Source organism: Hemicordylus capensis, chromosome 6 (genome assembly GCF_027244095.1).
Source record: "Hemicordylus capensis ecotype Gifberg chromosome 6, rHemCap1.1.pri, whole genome shotgun sequence".
Lineage (NCBI taxonomy): Eukaryota > Metazoa > Chordata > Lepidosauria > Squamata > Cordylidae > Hemicordylus > Hemicordylus capensis.
The window spans coordinates 162,339,919-162,351,400 of record NC_069662.1 but is presented as its reverse complement, the minus strand read 5'-3'; the positions used below and the strand labels follow the sequence as shown (position 1 = coordinate 162,351,400).

General features: G+C 47.0%; 1 protein-coding gene across 3 annotated transcripts in view; it reads left to right on the top strand.

The window, feature by feature from the left end:
• The first annotated feature begins 260 nt into the window (after positions 1-260).
• VILL (villin like) overlaps positions 261-11,482 on the top strand; it is an 84,965-nt gene continuing 73,743 nt past the window's right edge. For 2 of the 3 annotated variants that reach the window (XM_053263825.1, XM_053263822.1), the window contains exon 1: positions 261-367. The gene's annotated coding sequence lies outside the window, so the exon portion shown is untranslated. Of the gene's footprint in view, positions 368-7,264; positions 9,137-11,482 lie in introns of those variants that run through there. The other variant, XM_053263823.1, reaches the window with a different exon arrangement.

Here is an 11,482-nt window from a genome sequence, read left to right as displayed (position 1 = left end):
CCGTTCGTTTGCCTGCTAGCTTTCAGCATGCAAGGAATTTTAATTCAGATGTTTGGCGCACACCCTAAAGTGGTCTAGCCTAGGAAAAGGCTTACATTGCTCGCACAAAACACTGAAGAAAAGTGAATTATATTGTGCTTGACCTTTGCTGTGACATTTGGCAAGCTTTCACTGACTGACATGCTGCAAAGGCTTGTCACCAACATACATAAGAAGAAATTCTCCTGTGTCTCGTCCTTGATATCTCCAGTTGCACCAGAGCAGCTTCTGAACACCTCCCATCACTGTGTCCACTGAGAGCATCAGCTACAGAGAACTGCCCTGAAGCTGACTCCAGCCCTTTCCCTGGAGTCCCATCAGAATCTGGGTAACTTTTTACATGTTGGGTGGCTTTTGCTGGCTGCTTTAAGGGCTAAAATGTTGTTTTGTTTCATCTCTGGTTATTTTTGGTGCATGTGTGCGTGCGTTCTGCAGTTCCATAGGAGTGCTGGGGGGAAATGGTATTGGGTGCAGAATTCAAACTTCAAAAACAGCAAGTTTCTAGCCTTTATGTTTTAAAATGTGTGGCTTATGCCTGGTGATTTCTCAGAAGCCGGAGGTGGCTGAAGAGTTTTTTCAAGGGCTGAGGGTGGGGCCCTTTGTCCCTTGCTACAACCAAAGTATTTGGACGAATCTATTAAAAGTAAAAATGTCAAAAGAATGCATGCATGCAAAGTAGACAACTTTTATCTTCTTGGCTCCGAATTTGGATTGCTGAGTGTGGAAATTGCATTCTCATTTACTTTCTTTAAAGCACAGGGTAGACACAGCCCTGGTTCGTATCATACTGGAGCTTTCACAAACAGTTCTCATATTATGCTCTCTTCCCCCCCCCCACTCCACTTCCCCATTCAATGTTGAACTTCAGTGTATTTATTCAAGATGGAGGGAAAGTGTTTGGCGTTGGATGGCCTTATGCCTGTTTTCTCCCAGAGCCTTTGCTGGGTGCTTCAATACCTGTATTTGGGAACGCCCACTCCAGAGACAGCTGGCAAACTTGATGTTGCTTGTTAAACTGGTTCGGTCTCTGAAAATGAGAGTTAATATTTACCTTGACTAAGAACAAAAGCAGTGGAGAGGAGAGTGGAGTGGTGGTGGGGAAGGCGTCTGGGGAGCTCACTGAAGAATTCTCCCAATGGAAATTGTTGATCTATCATCATGCCTTGGTCAAATGCTGGTCAAGGGTGCAAAAGCAGAGCCACTGTCTACTTGTCAGGCCTGCAGAACTTGTGGATCACCAATCTCAACCAGGTCTACTGGCAGACCTGTAGGAGATTTCAAATTGGTTCAGAATCCATATCACGTTCTACCTGGGGCTTCAAAAATGAGGAGGGCGAAGTATCTGGCAGGTCCCCATATACGTTTGGTGGGATGCTTCAGGCAGCTGAACCAATCAGGTTTGTTCTCCACCTCATTTGCATGTTGGACTACAACGCCCGTCATCCCCAGCCTTGGGGCTGGGGATGGCGGGAGTTGTGATCCAGCGGCATCTGGGAACCCAATGTCAAGAATTCCTGCATTAAGGAGACTTGATGGCTGGAAACTATCCAAGCAGACCTGCAGGGCACATTGGTGGGAAAAACAGATTGTGAAAAAACAGAAAGACTCCACCCAGTGTCACTGGATGAAGCATCTGATTCAAGAGCTGATCGACTGCAGTAAACGGATACCTGAAAGAGCTGGGTTCAAGTCCCTGCCTGATATTTTGGATTGGATATGTGCACACACGGCTTCAATTCTTTCCCATCCAAATGAGAATAAGGGTTATAGAAACTGTGCTTGTAGCACAGGTGACCCATCAAGCCAAATGCAGCCCAGCCCGCCATCCTTGTAAGGTGGTGCACCAGAGCCTTGATAAACCACCTCTGGGGTTTTGATTTGTCTTGTCAGCCTGTATGCAAGAAGAGGGACTTGCAAGCCTCTGCTGGGCTGTGTTTGGTTTGGTGGGGCACAAGTGAGTCAGGTTGACTTGAAGTGCTGTGTAAACCATAAAGGGGCAATCAAGATGTAACTGCATGAAGATGGCAAGAAGTAAAAATGGGTATTGCTGACTACACAGACCCACACAAATATTTCTCTTGGGCCTGCTTCTCTTTGATCAGGCATGTGTGAAGAGCCGTGGAATAGCTTCAGTACCCCTTTTCAGCATCCATTATCTTAGCTAAAAGGTAAGCAAGGTTGAAAGCAAAATTGGCCATTCCAGTGGAGGCATGCAGTAGGAGAAGCAGCTTAACCTGCCATTTAAAGATGCATTTTTAAAAAAACCCCATTTCATGACATTTTTTGTATATCCTTCTTCCAAGCTATTTGCATGTGTTGACTACTAGCCATCCTGTAAAGACCCAGCAGAGAACAAATCTAGATGTCTTGAATCTTAAGTGTCGTGGCAGGCTAGGTGGGGATCTTTCACTTGTATAATGCTTATTTCTCAGATATTGACCCAATCAGCCTATAGCTTCTGCTCTGGCGAGGGGTGTAGCCCGTGGTTGAGCACATCCTTTGCATGCAGGTGGTGATCCTGAGAGCAGTCCCTGGCTCCTCCAAGAAGTGCTGGGAAAGACCTCTGGCAAGCCCCCGCCAGTCAATGCAAATTATAATTGTAATTATAACCAAGGGTCTGCCTCAGCAGAAAGTCTAGAAACCTCAGACCCCCTTTGCTTGAAGCCTTCCTCCAAGGAAGGGCTGCTGAATTCAACTTTCGATGCTCCGGAGGGCCAAAGGAATTCTAGTATCTCCGAGCTGGAAAGGATCTCGGAGGTCATCTCATGCTTTTGAAGTTGTCCTTGTTATAAGGTGTCCAGTGTTTCATATTGCCCAGCTTTTGGCAGCAGTAGACTGAAACCACCACACCATTTTATTCCTGGATGTGTGTTACACCCAGGATTCCTACCTCCCCAGGTAAGTCTAGGTTTCCTAAGATTCAGAAGTAGCTATGAGCCCCGTTCTCATTTGGCGTGAGTGGATACACATGCAGGGAGGAGCAGGATATCTGTAGCGGGTTCACCCCAGTCCACATACATTTGGGTCTGCATGCATGGGGTGGGTGCATGTTGTACACACATACAGTTGCATGGAACTGGGAATCTGGCTTTGGATACGGTGTGAGAACAGGGCTTCTTGGTAACAAAATCACAAAGTTTGCCCTAACGTAAAAGAAAGCCCATTAATTTTCAACCTATTTCCTCTCCACTCCTAATCTCTCCCTCAGTGCCTCTTGGCTGCTATGTTCCGGAGAACAATCACTCTCTTCCTTAAAGCTTTGCCTATGTATCCACCCCCAACGGCAAACACAGTAGCTAGGAAACAGTTTTGCAACCGGATCTGTAGCAGAAGCCCTGTGAGCTCACATGCGAATGATTTTCGTGAAAATGAGCTCTGCATGGAAGCCAGAATGCCCCCTCTTTTCTGTTCAGTTACCCTTAGCTGACCCCAAACGATTAATGGTGTGGAATGCCAGCTTTTAGTAAGCCATCCCCTAAAAGGGGGAGTAAAGAAGTAATTCTAGCTGGACCACCCTTGGAGTCTGCATGCAGGAATGCTGTGCAACCTTGCCAAACAGTAGGAGTTGACTCCCACAATGGTTGTGGGGAGAAGGGTAATTCGGCATGGGGCAAAGGGCTGAGGTCCCCAACTCATGTTGGACAGGACTATAACACTCATAAACTGGCTGGGAGCTGTGGCCCAACAACATTTGGTAGCCCCTGGACTAGAGTATTGCTGCATTGTGACCAAGGTAAGCTACAAGAGGCCATGTTTTGAAGAGGGAAACAAAGAGGGGACATGATACAGCCACAAAGAGAAAAGTTAAACAATGCAACAGCAAACGTTACGCGTAGATCTCATGGTTCCGAGTGTGAGTCAAAGAAGGGTCCTGACAGAGTGATAGCCCCTGGGCTAGAGAGTTGAGTTTGGCTGTGGGGAAAGCAATGTTGTCGCCACACATTCAGAACTGCAGGTGCTCTCCACGGCACCCTCCATAGCCACACCCCTCACTTAGATGCAGCGATGATTGTGGGGAATTTGTTACAGGAGGTCGAGGGATGGCTTCTCATCCTACAGAGAATGAACCTCACCATGTGGCTGTTTGGCCAGAAGAGCAGTCTAGATTGTCGGCCGCAAAGGATGGAGCTTGAGGATACACCTTGTAACAGAGGAGCGGCAGAATGCTAACATCAAATGTGGTCTAATACTCAGTTCAAGGAAGTGAGTCAACCAGCTGTTGGAATAGCCAGAGCAGCATGTGATTTCCACAGAAAGCAAAGGACTTGGCGAGTCGGCTGAGAGCGGGGTGGGGAGTACTGGGGCTGTGTCCCTGCCCATCCCCAAAGCAGTAGAGCACTGAGCAGCCCAGAATGCTGGATGCATCCTTCACCAGGATTCAGGATGTCCTGTTTCCTGGCAGCTGACTGGTACCCCCAACTCCCTTACAGCTTGCAGGCACACATGAAATGCACCCCAAATGCAGTCACTACATACACTACATGTATTCCGAAGCAGGGGAAATGGTGACCATGTGGTCAACTTGTCAGCTGAGGACAATTCCATCTCGAAACTTATTCAGATGGCAGGGGTACTTGAACTGGTTCTAACATTACCCTGGTTGGTCTTCTTTACACAATGGAGTGCTGAAAAAGCTGCAGATCTCAGAACTGTCGCTGAAGGAGGGTTGTGCTGAAAAAGCAACTCCCTCTCCCCTCAGACAAGGTGTGATGGCGGTTTTGGCCTTGGCCGTCAGTCTTTATTGTGTTTATATGTTCATCCTGCCATTGCTGAAAGGATCTTAGGATATCATGCCATGATTTCTCCCCACACTCTTTATCCTCAAAACAACCCTGTGAGGTAGTTTAGGTGGAGAGAGAGTGACTGCCCCAGGGTCATCTAGTAAGCATGGGGCGGAGAGCTGGTCTTGCAGCAGCAAGACTGAATTGTCTCATTTTGCTAAGCAGGATTCACCTTGGTTTCCATTTGGATGGGGGACTATGTGCGAGTGCAGTAAAATGTTCCCATCTGGGGACTGGGCCATAACTCAGTTGATGAGAAGGCCCCAGGTTCAATCCTTGGCATCTCCAGGTAGGGCTGGGAGAAATTTCTGTCTGAAACCTTGGAGAAGCTGCTGCTAGTCAATGTAGACCAGTGTGCTTCATTGTAAGCCTGTGGGCCGGTGGCAGTCCCCATCAGCTCTAAGTGCACCTCGCTGACTACACATTTGAAGCCTGTGTGAAGCTTTGGCCAAAGCTAAATCCTCTGCACAGTGACCCTGACATCATGTGGAGGCAACCAATGTGCCGACTCCCTATTCCTAGGGAGAGGGAGAACCCCGGTCTCCCTATTCCTAGGTTCAAGCATGGGCTGAAGGGGCCTGGCCTAAGAACACAGGAAGCTGCCATATACCAAGTCAGACCACTGGTCCATTTAGCTCAGTATTGTTTACACAGACTGGCAGCGGCTTCTCCAAGGTTGCAGACAGATCAGCTCTATCTTGGAGATGCCAGGGAAGGAACTTTAACCTTCTGCTGCAAACATGCAGGTGCTCTTCCCAGAGCGTAGAGTGGCCATGCCCCCCCAAAATTCCGGGTTTCACCCAAATTTTAAGCATCTCACTCAGATTGCTTAGCCCGCCCAGATTTGCCAGGATTTCAGCTTTCATTTAAAAAAAAAAAAAAAAGCTAAGTTCTAGCCCTTGTAGAAGCGGAGTTATGCAGCAAAACGTGCAGTCGCTATTATGATTTTCAAGCCAATTTACATCATATGCAAATTAGGCCCCCGGATTGGGAAAGCCAGAATATGGCAACCCTACCAGAGCGGCCCCATCATAACTTACATTGCTCACATTTAAATGCAACCAGGGTGGACCCTGCTTAGTAAAGAGGACAATTCATGCTCGCTACCACAAGGCCAGGGCGCTTTCCAGATTACACCCTACAACAGTGTCAGGCCGTGTCCGCTAAGTGTGCTTCCGTACTGCCTGTGTTTCGACATCACCGCCCCTGCATTGTCAGCAAGGCGCCGTTCATATTTCCAGTGCTGCCTCTTGGGTTTTATCTTTGTGTTTACAGTGCAACAACATTGTTAAAAAAGAAAGAAAAAGCAACTGTGTTTTCCCATTGTAGGAGATCCTAGAAGCTAGAAAAGACTGCACACACACAGAGACACACAAACACTGGTGGCTTTGCGCAATACCCTTTGTTTTCTGTTTCAAGACAATCCTCACAGACCAAAGTAAACTACTGCTGAACTGCGTGCATCTGGAAAGCACGCCCAGGTCTCCTCCCGTCAGAGGATGGTGCTTCTTAGAGGGCCCACCTGGGTAGGCTAGGCTCAGTCCTTGAGCTGCAAATTGGCTGACAGGCCCGTCCCACTGCTATGCCTGGCATCCCCCTCTAGGGCAGGAGTTCCTAACCAGTGTTGGACTACAACTCCCATCACCCCCTGCTATGATGGGAGTTGTAGTCCAACATCATCTGGAACTCTAATCTCTCTCTCTCCTGTTTCATGGGGTCGTTGTAAGGCACAAATGGAGAAGATCCTCCATAAGCTCTCTCCATAAGATCCTCCAAAAAGCTGAGCTCTAGCCCTTGTAGAAGCAGAGTTATGGAGCAAAACGTGCAGTCACTATTCTGCCAAAAAAATTTCAAGCCAATTTACATAATATGCAAATTAGGTCCCCGGATTGGGAAAGCCAGAATGTGGCCACCCTAAAGGTTGGGGAGAGCTGTCTGCCTGTGTGCCTGCACAAGTATAAAGCCCCAATCCCTAAATTACAACCTTAAACTTTTCTCTGAAAGCTAAATTACAGTATGTCAGGAGCAGAAAGCCAGAGATCTCTAAAAAGGGATTTGCTGGGTGGTTGGTGTGTGTGTGTGTGTGTGTGAGAGAGAGAGAGAGAGAGAGATTGAGTGTGTGTGTGTGAGAGAGAGAAAGCCCCTCCCTGCAGGAAGGCATGAAACGCAAACCGCAGAGTGGGCCCCTGTGCCATGACAAGGCTGTTATTTCCCAGCCTTTCCCAAGGCAAGAGGGCATTTCCTGGTAGTCTGTGTGCACATTAGCCACGGCTTGGAACTCACAATAGGAAAACAAGAGGTCTGTTTTGCAGAGCCTGCAAAACTAAGTGGGGGAGCTGATGGGGAAACAGAGTTCTCCCTCAGACTGGTATTTGGTTTTCAGATTATGTTCAACTGCCAAAAGAAAAGGGCAGGGTGGGTGGGAGTTGTTTTGCCCTGAGAAAGCAAATGTGCTCATGCGGACGATATTGTCATGTGTCAGAGATCTGCAGGGGCATTGCTTTGGAGGCAACTATGAAGCATCTGGCAGTGATTGGTTGAGCTGCCCTAATGTCACAGAAGGGATACCCCACAGAGGCAGACTACCATTGGCTGAGTTTCTGTGACACCAGAGAAGGATATAGTAGACTGAAGGGATTAGGGAAGAGGCAGGGGAAAAGAGGATTTGGGAGAAAGTGGGTCATCATGAATGAAGAGAAACCACCGGAGGGGGTCAGGAATTGAAGGGGAGGGTACTCCCTGTCTAGGAGCCGTAGAGGTGAGGCTTATGTTCATTGGTTGATGTGAAAAGAGCCAGCCAGATATTTGGCAGCTATCTAATATGGCGTAGCTGTCACACTAGGTCAGGAAAGACCTGGCTTCAAATGCACAATCGGCCATAAAGCTCACTAAGTGACCCCAGGCCACTCATAATTAATCTACCTCACAGGGTTGTTGTGAAGATAGAATAAATAGGAACACTGAGTGCATCACGTTTTCTGGCTTGATCCTCCGGTTGCTCTCTCTGCTTGATGAAATACAGGTTGCGTTCCAAGTGTGCAAACGAAACTGTTGAGTAAATAACAGAGCCCAAAGATATGGCTCCACACCTCCAGAGCACGAAGCATGGCCTCTCTGTGTGGAGCGAATAGCTTGAATGACTGCTGAAGATTAGTCATGTACACTCTCATTTCTTCAGGCCAGGAATAAGGTCTTCCTTCTGTTCCAATGAACGTTTACATTTGTTTGTTTACATTGGCACCATTTCTCAGTGCCTTTTCCTAAAAATAGCCCCAAGTGATAATACAGCATTTTAAAAAAATTAGAAGTCACAACAGCAATATTTAAAAAGCAAAAAAAGAAACCCCACAGAACACCAATGTAGCTTCAAGGACACAATGGGGGAAAGCTGCAACCATTGAAAACAAAAAGGTCTGGATAGCAAAAAGAGAAAAGAGATGGGGTATAATGAGCCTCCTTGGGAACACTGTGCAACACGGGAAGTTGCCTTATACTGAGTCAGGCCATTGGTCCATCTAGCTCAGTATTGTCTACACAGACTGGCAACAGCTTCTCCAAGGTAGCAGGCAGGAGTCTCTCTCAGCCCTATCTTGGAGATGCCGCCAGGGAGGGAACTTGGAACCTTCTACACGCAAGCAGGCAGGTGCTCTTCCCATGACGGCCCCATCCCCTAAGGGGACTATCTTATAGTGTTCACATGTAGTCTCCCATTCAAATGCAAACCAGGGCAGACTCTGCTTAGCACAGGGGACAATTCATGATTGCTACCACAAGACCGGCTCTCCTCCCATAGATCTGGAGTGCAGATCTCCACCATGCCAGAAGAGGCCCCTGCCCTAGCCAATGACATTATTTTATTTATTCTTCCATTTGTATCTCTCCCTTCCTTCAAGGAGCCCAGAGTGGGGTACATGGTTATGTTTATCCTCACTACAGCCCTGTAAGGTAGGTTAGGCTCATAGAAAAGGGCCTGGCCCAGAGTCATTCCTTGAGTTTCATGGCTGAATGGGCATTTGAACTCTTGTTGTCGCCCTCGTTCTAATCCAGCACTTCAACCGCTACACAATGGGGGCTCTCATTTGATGTCCTCTAGAGCAGAACTTGTCCAGCCGATGAGAGGGAGCATGGAGAGCTTTGTATGGTAGTTGATGATTTTTGAAATCAATGGATGAGGCCGCAGTTCAGTGGGAGAGCATCTCCTTTGCATACAGAAGAGGAACAACTCTAGAGGAAGAACTTGTCTGGGAAAGCAAAGCAGGAGCACAGACTGCGATTTGAGGAGTGAGGATTCTGCTGCACATTAAAAACTTATAGAGGTGAGGTAACGAATGTAGTTAAGGTAATTAACAAGTTTCCTCCCTACCTGGCTGCATTGACTTGTGCAGTTTGTTCTAGGGTAGAGGAGTGGGTGACTTTAAACAGAAACAATTAGTTCAAGCTATAGGACCATAATTGACTGTAACACGTTGCTGTAAAATTCTGGTCTGGGGGATGGGGGAGTGGGGAATTGGGGGGGGCACTGCTACCCCTTCCTAACCTGATGCAGAAGGTCCCAGGTTCAAGCCTTGGCAGCATTTCCAGGTAGGGCTGGGAAAGACCCCTGACTGAAACCTTGGAGCCTGTCCAGTGGTGGATTAATGGAGAGGCAGCGTAGGCATTTGCCTACGGCGGCAAAATTTGAGGAGCAGCAAATTTTGCCCTTCCTCAAATTTTGCCACCCCTCTCTGTGGGCAGCAGTGGCTGCAGGAAGGGTGGAGTGGGAGAGGGGAAAGTCCCCCCACTTTACCTTATTTAAAAAAGGCAACCCTTTTTAGTTGAAGGTAAAGGGGCGGCAAAACCCTTTCTGCCAATGGGCAGCAAAAAGCTCAATCTTTTTCACCGAGCCTGTCAGTGTAGACAGTACTACTGTCTGACTTGTTGCCAGGGTTGGTGCTACCATGAGGCCTATTAGGCAGCCGCCTAGGGTGCAGACCTCAGAGGGGTGCAGAGTGTAGTGTGTCAATATGTTAAGAGTGTGAGAAACCAGAATAATGAGTAGAAATAGGGGAGGGGGGGAACCAGTTCATTGTTTTCAACACTAACAATACTGCTAAACTTAATTTATAAATTATAATGAAAAAAAGTACTGAAGATGTACTTAAGGCTTGCAGGAATTTGGAAAAAATATTGATGTATAATGCAAACAAAGATATTGATGCTGAAGATCTGTGTTATGAACTTATAGCAATAGCTCGAAGACTTCCAAAGTCTATCCCGCCACAAGGAATACTTCTCTTCATACTACAACAAAAACGCCTGGATAATGTGCCTAATGTTTCTGTTGCTCTAAGGATCTTTCTCACACTTCCAGTACTGGAGAAAGATAATCAAAAAATGATGTATTACCTATTCTTGCAATTTAAATAAATTTAGCAGTTTCAAGTTTTGTGCTTTTCATTTTTTTCTACAAAATATTTGTTTTTGAAAATTGAAGTTGAAAAAAAATTGGTGTGTGTGTGTGTGCGTGCGTGCAAGTACTTAGCCTTGCCTAGGGCGCAAAATAGTCTGGCACCAGCCCTGCTTGTTGCAAGTCAGTTTCCTATGTCCCTATGTACATATTTATAATAATCAAATGAGAACTTGGGGTCCTCTGTCTCCCATAATCCCTGACTGCCTGTCCCACACTCAAGAGCTACCAAATTACCAAACATCATTCATGCCTTGGTCTTGTGAAGGCACAATAAACTTCTTGTCTGTCTTCACCGGATTGGCAAAGTTAAAGTTTCTTCATCTCTTTGACAACCTAGAAATTTAATGCTAGAAGGTGAAGTAATAACATGCCCTGTGAACATGCCATTTTGGTGCCATTCGCTCATATTTCATTTATCCCCCAATTTGCATGGACAGCTGGCTTCATATTTTAAATTTAAAACCTGATTCCACGCAGTGTCAGCTAGCCATGGGAATGGGCCAACTCCCACCACCCCTTCTCCTCATGTGCAAGAGCAGGAACAAATTCACCCTTCAATTCTGGTTAAGAACAAGCCAGGATCACTCACTTCAGCCCAATGGAGCAATCCTGGCTTCCTCTAATTCAAAGATAAACCAGACAGGGGCATAGCAAGGTTGTAGTGGGCCCAGAGACAAGATGGGGCCCCCTCACTAAACATCATCCTAAAGGTTTTGCAAATTGTGGATGATGCAAGTCATTGAATGGTCCTAGAGAAAGACATGCTGTTCTGGTAGCTCCAGGTCTTCACACTCACATCCATTTCGGAGGATGAATACAACTGAAGGAAGCCCGGGCGGGTGTGCAGCTGGGGGAGTCAGTCATGTGACTTGTCTCTGGGGGGCCCCCAAGGCAGTGGGCCCCCAGACAACTGTCTCCCCTTGCCCTATTATAGTGACGCCCGTGAAACCAGGTTTTGAACCTGGGATAGGACCCAAACCTGGGTTTGACACTGAATGTATATCAAAGCTGCAGTCAATCAGAACTCGTATAGTATGCCTGTTTGTTGCATTCATATGCCCTCTTCAGACATTTGCATTTGTTCAAGTTTATGTATACAGTACACACAACACAATTCATGTCCACATTGTGTTAGAAGTCTGTACATGGTTTTTTGTGTGGGAATTGCTGTACCTGCAGCATTTTAAAGTGGGTACAGGTCCCCTCAAATGCA